At 43.5% G+C, this 20,407-nt stretch overlaps 1 protein-coding gene across 3 annotated transcripts in view; it reads left to right on the top strand.

Moving 5' to 3' along the window:
- The window catches only part of LOC125440480, a 45,531-nt gene that overhangs the window by 10,073 nt on the left and 15,051 nt on the right, over window positions 1-20,407 (top strand). For 2 of the 3 annotated variants that reach the window (XM_048510308.1, XM_048510309.1), the window contains one exon: window positions 4,523-4,569. The gene's annotated coding sequence lies outside the window, so the exon portion shown is untranslated. Of the gene's footprint in view, window positions 1-3,425; window positions 3,567-4,522; window positions 4,570-20,407 lie in introns of those variants that run through there. The other variant, XM_048510311.1, reaches the window with a different exon arrangement.

Below are 20,407 nucleotides of genomic sequence, written 5' to 3'. Positions count from 1 at the left end.
TCATCAGGTTTTTGACACTAAGCAGGTTTGGCTCTGATTAGTATTTGGATGGGAGATCAGGAACCAGGGTCACTATGCAAAGGCAGGAATATTAAGCTACCTTGGAAACCCTACAAGATTGCTATGGGTTGACTGCAAGTTGATGGTACTTTTCATCAACACCATGTTCTGCAGCAAATAAAATGTCTAAGTCATCTTCAAGGCCAGCCTCACATTGAGTGTACTGTTGTAGTTGAAATGAAACCTTAACAGAACACAGATGTGAGAAATGTTGGGCACAAATTGTTTAAGTAAAATGATACTTTGGATAAATGTTATTGTCCTTCTGGCAGGATGTAGTCACTTTTCTGAAGCACAGAAGTTGAGCATGAAGGACATGGAGGAAGTATAATAATATTTGTGAGCAACAGTCAGAGAAGACTGTGATATGGATGCAGTTGGTGGTCTGTGAGGAATCTTGTATCCTGTTTGCTGTGCTTGTGGGTGTTGTTCTTTCAGGGTATACATGGACTACAAACTACATGTTACACTGGAAAAGAATTCCATAAATTACCTTGTGAGCATTTTAATGACTTTGAATTGATCCATACAACCGATACTATATCGTTTCTATAACGTTTTATGCCTTTATCAACAAAGTTCATTTACATGGTTGTTGATCATTATTCTTCCAGTCTTGATAACAGATGGTTTTTTTGTTTTTAAAAAATGACTTCATTTCTTCATCTTTGAGTGGAATTAATTATATCAACCCTTGTCCATATGTTTTCAATTATTTACGATCAGTAATCTATTATTTGTGCTCCATCTTTCATGATTATTAAGTTATTGGGTAGGGTTTTTTTTCTGTGACTAGTTCCCATGTGAAGAGGGAGGAGTGGAGTTGTCTGTCATATTTACTGACAAACATGCTTATTAAGCAGAGTAAGAAATTTTGTTTTTGTAGATTGGGGAAGGACAGTCTCTTAGGTCTAACTGAAATAATAATTGATCTCCACCTCAGAGGTACACCAAGGTCCTGACAAGCTTGCATTCACAAAGGCACTTTTTTTCTGCCCATCATTGATATGGGAAGGAGGTGGCCAGCCCAGCATAAACTGTACTGGTTGCAGCTTCCTACAGCTGTGCTGTGGGACTGACAAGCCCCAGCAGTGCTGCCGACATGCCTGGAGTGGTTTTTCTTCTACCAATTGTTCGTGTCGTGGGAGCAGACAACAGGTGTAGCTTGAGTGTGTTGTTGCCTCCCCAAACATGGGTCATCGGCCCAGGTGCATGGGGAGCCCCTACAGAGCTACAATATCAGGGCTGCAACTTCTGCCTCTTGGTTGACTTTCTTTTCTTCCCTGGCTTGGATCTGACTAGCTTTTGTGCTTGATCCTATCTGATATTTCCTCCTCACTGCAACCCTCTTTCACACCACATGGTTTTTGTACATGGAGATACTATGAGCCATGTCACAGCTTTTTTTCTGTTCAACAGGAGCTTTTCCTTCTCTCTTTCACCCGCAGAAAATCCAGTCGGGGCAGCAGTGGCGTAGCGGTTAAGAGAAGGTGCATTCTAATCTGGAGGAACCGGGTTTGATTCCCTGCTCTGCCGCTTGAGCTGTGGAGGCTTATCTGGGGAATTCAGATTAGCCTGTACACTCCCACACATGCCAGCTGGGTGACCTTGGGCTAGTCACAGCTTCTCAGAGCTCTCTCAGCCCCACCCACCTCACAGGGTGTTTGTTGTTAGGGGGGAAGGGCAAGGAGATTGTCAGCCCCTTTGAGTCTCTTACAGGAGAGAAAGGGGGGATATAAATCCAAACTTGTCATCTTCTTCTTCCCATGCCAGTTTCAAGAATTTGGCAGACTGGACTCACCATGTAAGCATTTGCTAAGCAATCCACATTATTTATGAATTTACAATTGTTCTTCTTGGTACTATAAGAAAACATCATCACTAAAGAATTAGCACAAATAAGGAGCACAATGAGTACTTCACCTAAGTGTTAGGTTCAATAGTTTTTTGAGATAATGGAATAAATAACAATAAAATGTGTTTCTCTCTATAATTCTGTATGGGCAATAGCTATAAGCCAATCCATATAGCTGACTTGTTTTTTGTTCAATTTATGTGATAAGGCAGGAACTGGGATGAACTTTTTTTAAAAAAACTTTGTTCTACTATTTAACAATGCCCCCACCCCTGAAGAGGAAACTTTCTGACTTTCTTATATGGGTTGGGTTTCCTGCAGATCAACCATTGTAAGTCCCCTAATGATGACATAATTTGTCTTGGAATGATCCCCTTGGAATGCAGCCTTTTCAGTAAAATCTGCTTCTACTAGATTCCAATGTTTTGGGTGTGTTGCCAGCATGGTTATCAATCAACTGAATAATTTGGAACCTGATGTCATTAAATATTCCTTTGAGCTGTGGAACAGGTAACAAATGAATTTGCAGTAATTCTATTAGCATTTTAACCCACAGGAATCTGAATCTGTAATACAATTGAGAAATAGGCTATCTGTTTTTCATATGAACAACTTTCATTTGCAAAGCTGACTTTTACTAAAAAGTAGCCCTGGAGGCTGCCATAAACACAAGGAAATGATAGAAAGTTAACATATTTTTTCCCCTTAGGAAGAAGAAATAGCTCCTCCTGAATGATTTTTTGCCCAGACAAATAGGGTTAAAGGTCCCCACTTAACTTTCTTCAGTTCAGATTTGCCATAGGTCCATAGCTAATTATTTTCGCGTGAGGAGATATGAGAATATACTGAAGGGAGTTGCTGTACATGTTGCTGTAGAGTTCTCAAGTGTGGGTTGGAAAATACATGGAAAAAATTGGGTGGAGCCCCGAGGGGGTGGAGTTGGGGGAAGGGAGGCGTTTCCATCCACCCTTCAAAGCAGGTATTTTCTCCAGAGGAACTTATCTATTGAGCTAATTAGTGCCAGATTATCGACTGACAGTCATTTTGTGAGTGTGTGTAGCAGCTCTTGTGAGCGGTAATGTACAGAAGTCTTAAACCAAGCCATCAAATCTATGGGCTAATTAACTAGATTGAGATTTCAACCGGCTGCCCTGAATATGAAGCCCCCCTCCCCAAACTGGAGTTTCAGGTCTAAAGCCTGAATCCTAGCAACCCTTTCAAGTCGATTGGAAGCAGTATGACCCTCGGTAAATCTGGTGGGCTTAACATTTAATTAATCAGTTTAAACTGAACTGGATTTGAGTCCCAGATGCCAACATGCTCAGCCCAGTGTTTTAGTGTGATCATTCACTAAGGCTTTATTCTTAACACTGTCCACACTACAGCTGTGTTTAACTAAATAATGCTGATGCTTTGTGAACATGAAGCCACAATCTTCTAAGTAACATTAATAATCAATGGCATTCAATAATCTGAGAGACTTTGAAACAGCTGGAGGAATGACGGTTCTTAGAGAACTTCACTTAATGTTTTGCTACTGATGGATTAATTTTTTAAAAAAAATCTTGAAAAGGTCAGCATTGTAATGTAAAGCTAAGAAGTCACAGATCATATGCCTGATTCAGAGCGCACCATCAACGATCACGGCAAAGTGAGTTGCTTATAATTATACTATGAATCTCTTGTTGATTTGATTTCTGTACCTCTTTTCTTCTCTCAAGAGCTATTGCATAGCATATGGGAGATAAGGGGGGGGGGAGATGGTAATTAATTAGTGCCTTAATTACTAAAATGGGAAATTTCCAAGTTACACCTGTTTGTGAATCACTCCCTCCAAGCTAATACCAGGTAGATACATGTACACATACAGAGCGTTAGCAGCTTTGGCATCCAGAGCCAGCATTATTTTGGCTGAAATTTATTTAGAGATTTCCTCCAATCTTATTTTATCACAGGTGGTGGGATATGACTTCCTCGATATTATGCCTTTCAATCCTTTTGCCCTTCTAGTACTTCTGTAGTGAGAGGTTCTCAGGTTTAAAGCTATCTGAACATTATACCTTTTCAGTTTTTCGGCCCTAATGTGTGAGGCATTCTGCCCATGCTCAGGAGCACACAAGGAGTTGCAGTAAAGTGGCTTACAGCAAATGCCTAAAAATTGACACCAAGCTGAGTAAAACTGGATGCGAATTTTTCTGAGCCTGCACAACCTCTCATAGCCCTGCGCCTACTCCTGAATCAAACTTCTCATTGCAAACAACCTCCAAGGAGCAGAAATCTCACTCTGGTTTCCTGTCCAATGTTTTCACTTTTCACTGTGAACTTTAAAAATGAAAAAAAGCCAAGAGACGAGGGGAAAAAAGGTTATTGGACCAAGCAGATAAGACTTAATTTAGTCAGGAAGGAGTTAACAGACTCAGCATCTACCCTCCTGTAGATTCCTGTCCTCAATCCCTCCCCAGGCAGTCTGAACAAAGAGGGCTTGCCTGGTTTCCACTTAGGACTCTACATGGAGTTGTACTCCGGGCTCCTATAAAATATCTAGCTTAGCTCTAATACATCTGTAACAACAAATAGTCCTAAAATATTCTCTCTCTTTTTTTGTAGTTCAGATGTGCAAACCAGAATGAGGAAGCAATAAACTGCGGCAAGAGGTAAATCTGCACACGAAGCCACTGTGAGCAATCAGACTTTGAACCAATTTGCATGACACATCGCCTGGGAACCACAGCTGATTATCTCCATTTATATAATTGTTGAGCCATAAGTAGCTGATTTGCCACCCAATAGATATTATTAGATTGTAGTCTGCTTGCTTGTTGCAGCCAAAGGAGCAAAACTGGGGCACTTTCCCTGAGCTGGGAGGAATTGAATTTCTTGGGGGCAGCTAAGGCTGTAGATGGCTTTAAGTCTGTACCATTTAATCCCTTCTCGCATGTGACAGCCTGCTCCAAGTGTTGTGGCAAGATCTGAAGTATGGCCTGGAAGGCTCATCCCTGCCTTGACACTGAAACTGAACAGCTTGGCATCTGTGAGTCAACAAGAATATGTGTCAGAAATCACAGAACCAGCTTTAGAGTTTAGAACTGCATGTTGTAATTATGGTAAATTCTGAAATAGGCAGGTCTGGTGGGATAAAGGTTTTCAAAAACCGGCCACTTTAAATGAGGTCTTGTCTGTACTAGGATTAACAGTTCCAAAGAGGAGGGGTTTTTTTGGGGGGGGGGAGGTGTCTATTAGTTTAGGTACAGGAGCCCAACATATTCACAAAACTGTATTCCAAATTATAGTTTCACTAAGAGTTGGTTTTTATACAGTGCTATTCTCTACCGTTAGGAATGTCAAAGCGGCTTACAATTGCTCTCCACCCCCACATAACAGACATGTTGTGAGGTAGGTGGGGCAGAGAGAGTTCTAGGAGAACTGTGACTAGCCCATGTTTACCCAGCAGGCTTCATATGCAGGAGTGAGGAATCGAACCCAGTCTTCCAGATTACAGTCTGCCACTCTCAGTCACTACACCAGGCTGTCTCTCTACACCAAAAACACATGTATGCACCTACAAAGCTGCTGTACTGCCTAGGATTTTTGCTGTGTCCATCCAAGTACTGTCTGCTGCTAGCTGGACAGCTGATCTGGCTCGCTGTCGGCAGCTTCAAATGTTCAAATGTTGAAAACAAAATATTTCCTCTCATCATAATGCCCGATTCAAACACTCTTTCAGTTGTGAAGGGGGGCAAAACCTTAAGAAATTTAAAGTATTCAGAAAGGTTTGCTGGAAGGTTTGAGAATAGTTGGGTATACATGATATGTACCCTGAGATAAGTATCTGTGACCCAAATGCCTTCTCTCCCATGGAGCAGAGACGAGACAGACTTTCCTACATTGGGTTGCTTACATTTGGAGATACACAGACTGTTTTCTCTCCTAGCCACAAATCTCATTGATATCATAGTTGTAGCCCTTGACTCCGGAGTTTGAGAGTCTCTCACCTGTTGTGGAGAGGGAAAAGGAATTCCAAATTGTTTTTCCTTCCCTCATGATTTCTTACGCATCTTCAGTTTGTATGTTTAGAATCTGACCTTGAGGAGGTCCTTCATTCTTATATCTTAAGGAGATGCTTTCAATAGTTTCTCAAGAGAAGCTTGTGAGAGCTGACAACAAAAACATGAAATATTTGCACCTGGCTTCCTTTCAGCATTATAACTTCCCAACACAGTGGGGTATGTAAGGTGTATGGAAGGGCCAATTAAGAGGAACAGATTGGGATGTCTCATCTGGGTGGGGTCTCAGTGGGAGTTCTCTGATGCCCTGGAGGATTTGCCAGGAAATCCTAATCTCCATCTGGTTGACTTTAAACCCCTTTGACAACCAGACCAATTTAACCCATGTAAAAACCCTTGTTCAATGTATATCAGTTGCTATCAATTGTACAGCAACTAATCTCCTCGGAGTATGTCTAATCAACTGTTTCCTTCTTTTTGTTTCCTTTTATTTTGTTCTTTTTGTTTTTTAATGGGTGTAAACCACATTGTCTCTTAATTTGTGAAAAGGAGGATAGAAACAAAGTACATAAAACACATCCCAAGTAGTTTATAAAGCTCAAAATCATCCCTATGCTTTCCAGATTAGCATATCAATATTCAGCTTCTGGGGAACTTTTAAGCATGAAAATTAGCAAATTGAAAAATAACACAGGAGACCAGTCACATCTTGCATTGCAAGACTAAAAATATTTTGTATTGTCGAAGGCTTTCATGGCCGGATACAACTGGTTGTGGTGGGTTTTTTGGGCTGTGTGGCCGTGGTCTGGTAGATCTTGTTCCTAATGTTTTGCCTGCATCTGTGGCTGGCATCTTCAGAGGTGTATCACAGAGGGAAGTCTGTTACACACTATGTACAGTGAGAAGGGAATGTTTTAGTCAGGTATATATTGTCCATGTCCTAGTAAGTGTTTGGGTGGAACTTGCTATGCAAAGGTGTGGTTGATAGTATTGCATTGCGGGTGGGGTAGTTAGCCTGGTGTAGTTTCTGAGAGTGGCAGACTGTAATCTGGAGAGTTGGGTTTGATCCCTCACTCCTCCATATGAAGCCTGCTGGGTAATCTTGGGCTAGTCACAGTTCTCCTAGAACTCTCTCTGCCCCACCTATCTCACAAGATGTCTGTTGTGTGGGGTGGAGGGCAATTGTAAGCTGCTTTGACATTCCTAATGGTAGAGAATAGCACTGTATAAAAACCAACTCTTAGTAAAACTAAAATACAATACAATGCAGTCAACCACACCTTTGCATAGCAAGTTCCACTCAAACACTTACTGATCGGTTCCCCACCCTGCGACATGGACTATATATACCTTGGGGCCTGAAGGGTTTGGCCAGCAAGGTGAGTGTGCTCAGAAGCAATCATGTAAATGGCCCCAGTGATCATTCCAAAGAGAGACCAGGGCCTTGACAAGAGTGCTGGCCATGTCACCAGGAAAATCCCTCAGAGCTCTCAGGAATCCTTCGGATTCCATCTTCCTCCAAGGATGGACCATCTTAATTGGTCTACCACCCCTGTAGTGTGGGAGTGACATTTGAAGCCCAAACTTCAACAGGGACAGATCTTAAGTCCCAAACTAGTGGATCACCTCCAACACACCTCATCACGAAGACCAGGCCGAGACCACGTCCAGCTGAATGCGTTGAGCCAGAAACAAACTGAAACAGCCCCATAGTTGACATTGTGGCCATAACTACCAAGCTGAACCATCAGATGCATTCTCAACATGGAGGCTGAAGTCCCCCAGAATGACCATACTGGGAGCCTTCAACACTATCTCTCAGACTGCCTTCACCAGCTCACGCAGGGAGGCAGCTGGACAGCAGGGTGAGCAGTACACCAGCAGCAGTCCCAAAATGTCTCTCTAGCTAAAGATCACAAACAAACTCTGAACACTGCCATAGGCCAGGAGGGTTGTCTGATGAGGGTGATGAAATCTCTATGGACTACAACAGTGAACCTTTTCGAGACTGAGTGCCCAAATTGCAACCAAAACCCACTAATTTATCACAAAGTGCCAATACGGCAATTTAACCTGAATACTTAGGTTTTAGTTTTAAAAAATGGTTGGCTCCGAAGCATGCGTTACTCGGGAGTAAGCTTGGTGGTAGTCAGTGGCTTTGCTTTGAAGCAACCATGCAACTCTTCCAACGGGTGAATCATGACCCTAGGAGGGTTTACTCAGAAGCAAGCCCCATTGCCAGCAACTGAGCTTACTCCCAGGTAAAGGATTGTGCTTTAGTATTCACATGAAAATCAGTGGGGTTTAACAGTGCTTAACAGGGTTACCTACACTGCTTTCCCAAAACTAGATCTCAGGTTTAATGCTAATAATCGAGTCCAGCAGCCCAGGCCAGCCTAGATAAGTGGGGGGGGGGGCACTCTGTTTACGCGTGCCCACAGAGAGGCCTCTGAGTGCCACCGCTGGCACCCGTGCCATAGGTTCGCCACCACTGGACTGCAACCACTTCCTCACCCTGCCCCACCAGCCTAGGCTGGTGCTGCACACAGTAACCCATGGGGCAAAGGAGGGGTGGAGCAAGGGAGAACTGTGCCTGGGACCTGCATGTGCCCTGTGCCCCTGCCACGTCTTTGCCTCCACCCTGCCCCGGAATGCCCCTGAAACCCCCTGCCCCCTTGGTGCTACACTGCTGGGGCAAAGCTGAGTAAGTGCTAGGCCCCCTAGGTCTGTGTGATGCACTCCAGATCAATCCCCTCATCCAGAATCAGGTCCTGGGTGAGGACAGATTTATTGTGGACCGACCTGGCATTCACAAGCAACAGCATTGGGCCAGTGGGCTGGACAATATGTACCCCTGATCTCCCAAAATTGGGGGCAGAGTAGAAGGGGTGATAGCATACAAACATCTAGGACCCCATCTCTGCAACCTATCTCTCTGTGTTCCAACACTATAGTGCCTCCTGCCTATCAGCACTGGAATATAGTCCCCAGGCCCTCATTTTCCTCCCTGCCAAGGCACATGCCCCCTATCAACCAACCCCAGACTTCGAAAACTCTGTTCCTCAGATTAGACACCACCTCAGACCACGTTAGCTGGCAGATGGGCCAGGCCCTCCATCTCCCACTCTAAGAAAAGATGCTGCTCTCCTGTTAATAATTAATATTGCACTTTAGTGGTGGTGAACTGCTTCAGTTTTCCAAACAGCCTGGCAACTTTATTTTCTTATTTAGCTTATTTTCAGTCTGCCATTTTCACCAAGAATCAAGATCTATTACAGAGTACAGCGTGCACACTATGATGGTCTGAGATTTGCCAGGCAGTATAGTACATCCAATGAACAATAGTGGGAATACAAAATTAAATGATTATGTGAACAGCAAACTTCCCAGGTCATCACAGTGTGTACACATACGGTGGGAGCAGTGCAGAACGTGGGCTTACAAAGCTACAAGGCAGTGCACTTGCTACTCCCATATGAAGGTACCCTTCTGGACCAATCCATCTTGTGTGTGTAAAGCGCCGCCAGGTTGCAGTCAACTTTTAAGGGCCCCAGCAAGGGACTTTCAAGGCAAGTGAGAAGCAGAGGTGGTTTTCCATTGCCTTCCTTTGAAAAAAGTCTTCCTTGGAGGTCTCCCTTCCAAGTACTGATCCTGCTGAGCTTCCGAAATCTGATGAGACCTAACTATACGGTGTCTTCCCTCCTAGTTCTATCCTACGGTTCTAATTCCATAACTAGAATACCTTCCTGAAAATTCCTGTTTTGTACATTTTGCAGAATGATGAGCAGAAATAGTGTTAATGGAATAAAGCTAAGGATGGATTTATGCGGTGAGCTCTTTTATATCGTCTGATGAGTTTTTGTATATATTCCATATTGACTTTTCTTTTTTTTTAGGAGGAAAGAGAAACAATGTGCTATGACTTCCATTGTTCATATGCTTGCAGGAAATCATTGCCAGTGACCCTGAAGAATGCTCGGTCCCATTTATTATTGCAATAGTGCCTGTTATTGTACCTTTTCAGTTTTACAGTTTTGCAATGAATTTACAATACTTGGAATAGTAAGTACTTGGAAATTTCACCTTATGGTGGAAAAATATATATATCTTTTAATCAGCTCAGACTAGATTTCTAAGGGACTTTCCAAATGTTTTTTTAAAAATTCCAGGCAGTATAATTAAACAATGCCATTATTCTTATGCTAAAATGGCTTTAGTGCAGGTGTTTGCATGGAAATATACTTCAATGCAGATGTTGGCATAGAAACAAACTTCCATTTCTGGCTCAGTAGATTAGGGTTCATTCTGGGACTTTAAAGGGCTTTTCTAGTAACTGTTCTGGGTGTGCCCCCAGAATGTGTTCTCCTTTGATAAAGAAACCTTTTCTCCTTGATAAAGAATGTAGCTGTTGTCACAGAGCTTTGGCATAGAATTGAACCACCATATAATTAAACTCTGCTTTCTTTCTCCTAAAGAGTAAAGAGTGACAGATAATAATCTAGTGAAATCCATGTCTTCTCACTTCTCTTGTGATCCTAAACTCACAATGTCTTGCTCTCAAGTGTGTCACCAGAAGGAGGTCAGGGGAGTTCTAGGTGAACTGTATGGCCTGTTGGGAGAAACCTCAGGGCATTTTTCCTCCCACATCCTTCCCCCATACAGTTGAATTGCCAGTATCAGCCAGGGAGGAACAATGGTTGAATAGGGCTGCCAGGACAACAGTCAAGACATAGTTGCCTCAGGAAGGCCTGGATGTCTTAAAGAGAGTACAAAAGCCAATGTTGCATTGTGATGATAACAAGGTGAAGGTAGGGTGATTAGTGCCATCCTGAGCACTGGAGGACGGGTAATAGAGCAAAAGGGACGATTGGACCCCCTTCCTTCAACATTTGGAGCTGGGTAAATCATGCAGAGCTGGGCCACCCCATCAGAGTGCAAAAAGGAGGCAAACAGTACCTTTTTGTTGTTAAAAAAGGTCCTGGTATTCATACTGAAGGAATTGAGAGATCAAAACATTCAAAGTTTCCTTTTCATGGAAAATTCCAGATTGGAGCAGGAGAACAGATGACCGACCACCACTTCCTCCTTCTTCAATGGGCTGTTCCCTGGACAGCTTTTCTGCTGGGCTCCATGCCCACCAGATTTACAGGGCCACGGAGTCATGCAGCTCGCTTTGCTGCCTATTTTTCCTTGCCTGGTCTTTTTGTTTGCCACACCTTCTCCTTTCACACTCCCATGAAGCAGGGAGAAAAAGCATGCAGCCACCACCAGGTTCTTCTCTCACTGACTTCCTCCATCTGGGCTTTTCCACTGTGAGCGACTCCATTGCTGTGTCTGTGCTTCCTACACAACCACCTGGTGGGACAGTTTCAGCTCTTTGAATGTCTGGGCCTGTGGTGACAGGCTATTGCCAGATCTGCCATTGCTGAGCACAACTCCATTCTATAAAGGAGAAAGGAAGACAGCAGGAAGCTCGCCACCCATCCAGCATGTTGGGTCGTGTTGGCCAGGCTCTTTCTTTTTACCCAGCAGCTCAGGATATGCCTGAGTTCATACATGTCTGGGTCTGTGTCCTCCACCAGTACCAATGTGACTTGTGGTGTGCCTGGTCTGTGCATTTGTCTGTGTTAGCTTGGGGCATTCCTGAGTGTGTGCATGCCTTGGTGGCTCAGTGTGTGTCTGCCCTTTCTCTGGTTCAGCAGGGTGGGCTGGTACAAAAGGCTCAGGACAGCATTCTAGCTGCCCAATCTTTGTTGTGGATGCAGAGGCCTTCTTCTGACCCCTGTCACCCAACCACCACCTCAGTAATCTTGGGACTTGAGAAAACACTCCAACAAGTGGTTGGTATGCAATACTGTTACCGCCAGGAAAATATGAAAAATATTTTCCTAAGCCTATCGCCTAACTGCAATGGCTAAAGGCCAGAGCAAAGAGACCAGTGTTATCCAAAAGTCTCCATAAGGCCTGGAAAGGACGTGTATCTATGAATGTGCTAACTTTTCACATGGTTTTCTTCTCGCTTTTCTCCCTTTTAAGATTTAATGTAAGCCCCTCAGTGTTGGATTTATTGTTTGCCCAATGTTTAGGCTTATGTCTTAGTTAGGTTTTCCAGCTGATTTAAGGTTTATTAATGTTAGTTTAGGATATTCTTGTTTGTGCTCTTTTAATATAATGTAAGTGCTGTAGGATTGCATCTAATGTTTAAATCAGAAAAGTTATTTTAGATATTTGTACTGTTAATAAAAGCAACAGCTTGTAACAGCTGATATTAAGGCCCAAGGAAGTTAGTCCTGGAATTCAGTTTGGACCAACACCTCTTTAGCGAAAACAAAGACCCTTGGGAATTACAAATTGAATCCGATGATGGCACCCCAGAAATCCCAGCCGTTGAAGAACGCGCCAAGATCACCATTGGACCATTTGAACTTTCTTTTGTTGCGGGACTGAGGCGAGGGAGCCTCAGGACATAATTCAAGGAAGCAGCCCATCTGATAACCAGATACCTGGGTGCGTTAACAGCCTCACCCAGTTTTATGAATGGACACTCTTCAACCCCTTCTGCACTATTGTAAAGTCTCGTGGGAAGACGTCTGACAGTGAGATCTCATGGTTCCATTCACAAAGTTGTAATTGTACTTCGCTTTTATTTGTTGATGTTTCTTTATTGTTGCAAGGCAAGAGTCTGCTCCCTTACCGGCCCCCTTGCCCTCTTTTGATCTGTGTGTATAAAAGGTCCTACGCTTGGCTACGAAAGCGCGATTCCCCTGCCTGAGCTGTAGCCACGACTTTCGAATAAAATACTCTGCTTTTGAAGAACACCGGCTTCCTGCGCCTCACTACGTTGCCTGAACTGAAATCACTTAATGTTACCTGAGCAGCAGCGGTAACAATACCAGTGCTTTTTTTTTGGCTGTCAAGTTGCAGCCGACTAGGGTTTTCAAGGCAAGAGACATTTAGAGGTGGAATGTCATTGCCTCTGCATCATGGCCTTAGCATTCCTTGGTCTTCCATCCAAATACTAGCAAGAGAGTGTATGACTGGCCCATGCTCACCAGTAAGCTTCCATGGCATGGGGAAATTTGAAGCTGGGTTTCCCAGTCCGAGACCGTAACCATTACATCATCCTGATTCTTCTTAAAAACATTTTAAACACGTTACTGCTGACTTATTGCAACGTCTGGTTCGGTTTTCAAAGGAAGAGATATTCAGAAGTGGTTTGCCGCTGCCTGCCTCCACATCATGACCCTGGTATTCCTTGGAGGTCTCCCATCCAAGTACTTGCCAGGGTCAAGGCTGAGAGTGTATGACTGACCCAAGATGATCCTGCGAGTTTCTATGACAGAGTGAGGATTCGAATCTGGGTTTCCCATATCCTAATCCAACACTTTAACCGTTACACTATGCTGCCTCTCAGAATGCATACCATCACAAAGATCATCTTGGAGGCAAGTCTCCCATCTGAACGGTGCTAAACTGTAGTGAGGCCACAATCCTGTCCTTGGAACTATGAGAGCCAGTGTGGTGTGTAGTGGTTAAGAACAGGTCACCTCTAATTTGGAGAACTGGGTTTGATTCCCCACTCCTCCACATGACTGGCTGAATTTCATCAGGTGAATCAGATTCTCTTCTACACTCCTACATTCCTGCTGGGTGACCTTGGGCAAGTTTGTAGTAGGATGTGAGTAAACATGAGGCAGAAGAGGGAGACAAAAGCCCTCAATTTCTGTTTCCATCTTCACATTGTACTTTCCTTTGTTCTAAGGAAGGGATTTCTTTGCTCTTCAAACATGATGGTCAGCACTTACACTCAAGAAAGACTTCATTGCTGTAGTGTGGGAGAATTCTCTGAATTCACATAGGAAATGTTAGGTTTAGCATGGAGGCATGAAGAAAAGGAGTGTAGGGGCCACAGATAGAAAGATGAAGCAAAGGAAGAAGGGGAAACCAAAGCTGCAGTGAGGGAAGGAGGCCTTCAGCTCCCTCTTCCATCTTTCCATCCTTTCATCTCCTACTCCAAGCCCTGAGGATTCCCTGTGTTTTCCAAGAATGCAGTGCTCTGATCCTGGCAAAGATATTTTAGCCAGAGGTTGGCCAACCTAAAACAGCTTTGTTGAGACAACATCTAACCAAGCCTGCTGTGGGAAGTTGATCATCTCTGCCTAAATGCACACATGACCTTTGACCAATAGTGAATATCTGAGAGCAGTTTCTTCATTTCCAGAACAGAATTTCTAGCACAGTAATACTCAAGGAAAGAAGGACCCTTATTTTGTCATAGTTTTCAGACACTCAATTGTTATGAATTTGACATTTTCAGGATCATCGATGAAAAGGGTTGCTTTCAGGACATCGGATGGGGGTGGAACAGGGGCCGAGCTGGGAATGACCACAGTGGCTTGTGAGCTGCACAATAGAGATTATTGCTTACAGAGCGTGATTGGAATGGCCAGTTTTTCATTAATGAGTTCAAATGCAAAACGGAATTGAATTTATTGCTCTGCTTCGTGCATTTGCCTCCAGCAGGAGTGTCTGTGCAATCACTGATAGTGATTTGTCTCAGTACAATGGAGACAGGTGATGGGTATGAATAATGCTCCAGTCAGCATTGCCTGTGCAAATGTTCCCACTGCTTTTCTTCTTGTGGCTCCTCGGCAGACGTGGGACTCTGCCATGTCAACAGCAATTCCACTCCTGCCTCCTTCCGTCTGCACTCAACCTTTCGCTATTTGCATGTGAATCCACTTGGGGCCCCCTTGCAAGCTTGTGTCTGACCTGCTAAAATGCAGGTCTCCAAGCCTCTCAATCTTATTATACATAACAGCTAAATAATTCTGCTTGCCTGAATATGAATGACTTGCGAGTGGAGGGAAAGGGCAGATGGAGGGGCCTTGAGTGAGGCTTCTGCTTCAGGCAATGCATTGGCCAAAACTTTAAAAGTGAATTTCAGGGTTTGGTTAAAAAGGAGAAGCAAAGGAACTATCCCTAACCATGTGAAAATCACCCAAAGACCTTGGAATCTCTCTCTGCTGGCCAAATTCCTTGAGAAATCATAAAAAGAGAAGCTCATGAGTCGATTTCTCTCTGTAAAATAAAACCCTATGTGCTCCTTCGTTCCTTTTATATGTTGGTTGGTTTATTCTGCAGTACCTGATTTTGGAATTCTCTATGGAAACCTATTATAGGTATTTTCTAGCATGGATTGTATTTCCATTCAATTAATTTATTGAGGTCATTTGTGTGCAGCTTCTCCATAAAACATACCCGAAGCAGCTTACAAGAAAATCAATTTAGAATGGTCAAAAATGTGAGCGTTTCAAGAAAGGGGTACTAGGATACCTGTTAAAGTGTTAAAAGTACATTGGGGGTTTAATGGAAATGAATACCTTGGGGTGAATATTTCTATTGTGTTCTGTTAAATAGCCATCAGGCTTCAGGAAAGAGGCTTATTCATTTGCCTTGCTTTCTATCATAGCACAAAGCCTTCTTCACATAAATGTACCAGTTTCCCATTGTCTGTTGCTGGAGGGTACATATATGCAGGAGATCCAGTGGTGCATAGATTACAGTGTATTGGACAGGATTGGACCTGACCCACATTCTTGCCTTGTGAGGAAACTCACTGAATTTCCTGATTATTACTGTATCTCAGCAGAATCTTCTTCCCATGGTTATCCCTTCTATGAACTTTTTAAAACTATTTTTTTCTTTTAATGTTTGTTACTATATAGAAACTAGCAGTAAAGCTCATTATGGGAGAAAATGCAATGGACTCTAGAAAACTCTGGGGTGGGGGTGGGGGCAGGCAAGCAAGCTTTTCCCACTGCAATGGGCTTTACTGCTGCTTTACCTGCCCTGTCCCTCCCTGCTGGCCCACTTGCTCACCATCCAGCCCCCTCACTTGCTGCCCACCACTCCCATTCACCCCCTCACAAAAAAATTAACATACCTTACCTCCATAAGAGGAAGCACTTCTCCCCTGTGCCATGCTGCTGCTAGGCAAACCTGAGGACTGACACGTCCTCCAGACCGCCTTCTAGCCTCCCCAACTGGTCTGACAGCCCAAAAATACAATGTCTGCAAAGTTATTTTTTTAGGGGGGGGATACCTTAATGGTGAAAGAGAATGCAAGGACTCTTTACTCAACACAATGTACAGAAGTCAGTTCTTCTGTACATAGAGGATTATTGCATATGCTTAAAACTCAGTAAGTGGTTAATTTTGACTGCATCACATCCGATTCATGTAGTTCTACCTTCTGTGCACAAGATGGTAACTATAATATCTAGCAGTATTTATTTATAAGATATTTTGACCACTCCCACAGACTCACCTCGCTCCACACCAGACTCCCCCCACCCCGGGTGCATCATCTGACTACAGTGACTACTAGTTGCTGGGAAGAAAAGAAAGGAACAAGGGAGGCAGAAGGGCTGGTGTGGGGTTGGTTTGAATCACAGAAGCTGGGCTGGGGACTGCAAAACTATTGAGGGGGGCCCAGCTGCTGCTGCTGCTAGTAGACCATGATGAGCAGTGAGTTGGGCGCTGCTAATTGCATAAACCAAGGGAGGGTGTGATCCCACCTTATGTACTCAGGCAGGGTGGACATGCAGCAGCTGGGTGGGCAGCCCAGTCCCTGTGGCTGCTGCTGTGCCAGGCTGCCCACTCTATGCTGGCACCCTCTCTCTTCCTGCACCCCGGGCAATTGCCCTCCTTGCTCCCTCAGATTCCCTCAGATCAGTCAGATTCTGATGATTACTTGCTACTCAAAATGATGCCATCCTTTGTGAAATGAAAAGATAAAATAAGGAAACACACGGGACCATTTCTTCTCATCTCGTGTTAGGATTTTCTCATTATAGAATTAATGAGGCCAATTAGCAATTTGTCTTTATGCTCTGTATTCCTTGAAGGAAAAGAAATAGTTCGTCTAAATGACAAAAGAGATGATTGTCCCTCTGTAGCTCTTGCCAACTGACAGATGCTTGGTGGCCTTTGCTAAATAATTTATTGGCCTCTGTTTGGTAACTTAAGGCTGCAGTCTACATGCAGTCCCTCTCTCCCCTTCCCTCCCTTTGCATGCCATCTCTCCCTCCCCTCCCTCCCTCCTCTTCCCTTGCTTGGCACCCCTCCCCCTCCCTCCTCTAGGGTGGGCAGGCCATGCCCTCTCATCCCTTACATGCCACCCCTCACTCACTCCCCTCCCCTCTGATTGGCATCTGATTGAGTACCCACAGTTAGTGCAGTGTGTCAAGGCTAGGCTAGACTGTAGGCTACGAGGAAAAAGATCATAAATGTCAACTACAGTACAGTGAACTACATAAGATGCTGTTCCCTGATCAGTTCTTTTGACATCAACCAACTTTTTAAGGAGGTCTCCAAGATCATGAAGTTTACTTTTGACACCCAAGTGGGTACAGTGCTAACATTATTGTCCCTCACAGTATGCTGTAGTGCTGGGTCCAAGACCAGAGTGGAAAATGGGTGATCTGTGTGGATTATGTGTGCGCGCACTTATTTGTATGTAGGTCTGCATTGTAAACAGTGAGGAAATGCTGATTTCATCAGTAGAATTGATAATGTTAGCCAGGAGCTCAATTGTCTGTTTTCTCAGACACTTGTCAGTTTTCTTAGCTGCTATAGATGTGGTGGTGTAGTGGTTAAGAGCAGTGGACCTCTCTACATGAAACTGGATGGGTGCCTTGGGCCAACCACAGTTCTCTTAGAACTCTCTGAGCCCATGCAGAGTCAAGCCAACCAGCTCTGAAAATCTCTTGCCTTGAAAATCCTATGTGTTTTCAAGGGGTGTCAAACTCATTTGTTACAGGGCCTGGATATGACATAAATGTGACTTGGTCAGGCTGGGTGGGATGTGTGCACGTGTGTGTGTGGCTGCTGGACATGGCCCACCTGGCCTAGTGGAGGGAGAGGAAAGGGAGTGAGGGGAGTGAGTGAGGGGTAGCATGCAAGGGAAGGGAGGGAGGGGTTGCTGCAGCTGGCTCGCAGACTTTAAGGGGCCAGCCCCAGTCCCTGGCTGCATGTTTGCCACCTCTGACCTATGAGTTCACCATAAGCCATTTGTGACTTGACAGCACACACACACACATGCACACACAAGTACTAAATTGTTTAGCTAGGTAATATATATTCACTGTGGTCATCTACAGACTTTTGAACCCTTTGTTTACAAGCTTTTCCGGTCTTTTAAAAAATCTTGGTAAATCATGCCTCTGATGAGACTTGACACCCATGAAAACCTCTACACTAAACTTGTTAGTCTGTGAAGTACCATTCTCTTGGTTTTTTTGCAGCAGCTATTGCTTGATAAATTGAGCAGTCCTGCTTTAATACTTAATGGCCCATATGTATTTCTGTGGCAGCCTTAACTTATCTTTTAACAAATCAGTGAGATCTGAATGAGTGCTTCAAAAATGTTCCTCCACTGAGGTGAAATGTTCTTCCCTTGGTTAGTCCAGCGCGGCTTCTTTTACCCCTCAGCACAAGAAGGAACAGACGTGCGGAAAGATGTCTAAAAAGGAAGAAAAGAATCTAAATACCTCTTCAATGGCAGTATTTTGGTGGTATTACATTTAAATGTGAAAACCAGTTTGAATCCGCAAAATTACAGCTGCTGTTTTTCTGAAGGCATTTGGTTCAGCGGGTGTACAAACTGCTAATCTTTTTTTTTCCCTGACAGGAAATTATAATTGCACTTTTGAAAGATGAGAATATATTTGGCATATTGCAAATAGAAGAGATAAAGGGATTAAATAAATGAGGAAAAGGGAACTGAAAGAAAATGCTAATGAGTTATGTCCAATATTGAAAATGTTTCCCTCTTTGGAATGGCATATGTGGCTGTATGCATATTCTCAAGCTATTTACTCTGAAGAAGCCATTTTGAAATCAATAGGATTGTTCCATGAGAACATCTTTGAGGAGTGCATGTATATGCCTATATCTAGATACATTATATAGGAGTTTTTAAAAGAGAGACAATCAAACAGTATAGTAAATTGCCATAGACCATGTGTTGTGTGTTCAAAATTGACAAATTTATGTGAAACTGAAATGAGATGAAGATCAGATGCTAGCCTATGTGGATCAGTAATCTATATAAACACTAAAGAACATGATAAAAGCAGTGGCAACCTCTTTGCCTAGGAACCAGCCCTATTGATTTGAACAGTACTTTTTCCAAGTAGCTTGAGTTGAGAATCTTTGGTTCATAGAAGCTCTGTAGTATTTATAGGAGTATGTGAAGTAAGGGGAGGACTGAATGCATAAAAATAGTGAAACACTCTCCATTACTGAAGAGAATGAAATAGACCCCATCCCTGCAAAACTGTACATGAAAAATTGAGTTTTAGCCCAGTATTATCAATTTATTGTCCACTGGTTTACTAAAGGTAGTCCCGTGGCAAGCACCGGGTCATTACTGAACCATCTTTAGTATCTTTTTGTATCTTATATCTCAGTGCTGTGTTTCTTCATAGGATTGGGGGTTTTTTTTGCCCTGAAACTGCAGTTTTCTGCCAAGAAATTATGTGAGGATTTAAGGAATTACTTAAAAAATTAGAAATGGATTTAACTGTATGAAGATCTCCTTTGTTGGGGGGAAGGGACTGCCACCTCCAAATGTCATTTGCAATATTCAGCTTCCTGTCCCTTTGCTGGGAGTGATTAGATATATTTTTTAAGTCTGACTGTTACCTATCCTAATTTTCTCTCTAGCCAGCTTGGAAGAAAAGAGATCAAAGCTCTTGGAGAAGATGGGTTAGTTTTCAGTGCTTCTAAAGAGACGATTTGGCATCGACTGTTTCCAGGATTGTGTACATGGACTAGTGATGTACCGGGCCTAAATGGCGCCTGGGGGCATGACTGGCTCCCCGCTCCCCACTTATGGGAGCCAGCAGGAAGGCTGAGGGAGAGCGGGGCTCAGGGGGCGGGGCTCGAGGTGGCTCAGAGGCTGGGGGAGGGCAGGGCTCAGGGGGGCGGGGCTCAAGGCGGCTCAGCTGGGAGCCGCGGTGGCAGGCCAACTCAGCCAGCAACAATTGATCCACAGGCTGTTATAAATTAGGCTGAAAAATTAGACTTCTTGAAACTAAGAAAATTTATCAGTGGCACTTTAAAGATTAAATTTATTCCAGCATGAGCTTTTGTGAGACTGAACTCACTTCATGAGATGAATGACACATTCATTCATTAGGCAGAAGCATATATAAAGTATTTATGTAGATAAATTACTCTAGTTAACAGCTGTAAAGATGGGATGTACAAGATAATATCACCTATCATAAGTGAGCAATTTCAGGTCCTTGTGAAGACCTGCTGAACAAGCAGTGTCACACTTCTTATTGTGTGCTAATTCTGCAATTTCTCATTTCATTCTTCTATTGAAGTTCCTGTATAGGATAACAGTGACTTAACTGAACTCTGGCTCACAACAGTTTATAATGAGATACATTTTATTAGTCTTTAAAATACCACT

Source organism: Sphaerodactylus townsendi, linkage group LG11 (assembly GCF_021028975.2).
Source record: "Sphaerodactylus townsendi isolate TG3544 linkage group LG11, MPM_Stown_v2.3, whole genome shotgun sequence".
Classification (NCBI taxonomy): Eukaryota; Metazoa; Chordata; class Lepidosauria; order Squamata; family Sphaerodactylidae; genus Sphaerodactylus; species Sphaerodactylus townsendi.
This window is presented reverse-complemented; position numbering and strand designations above follow the sequence as displayed.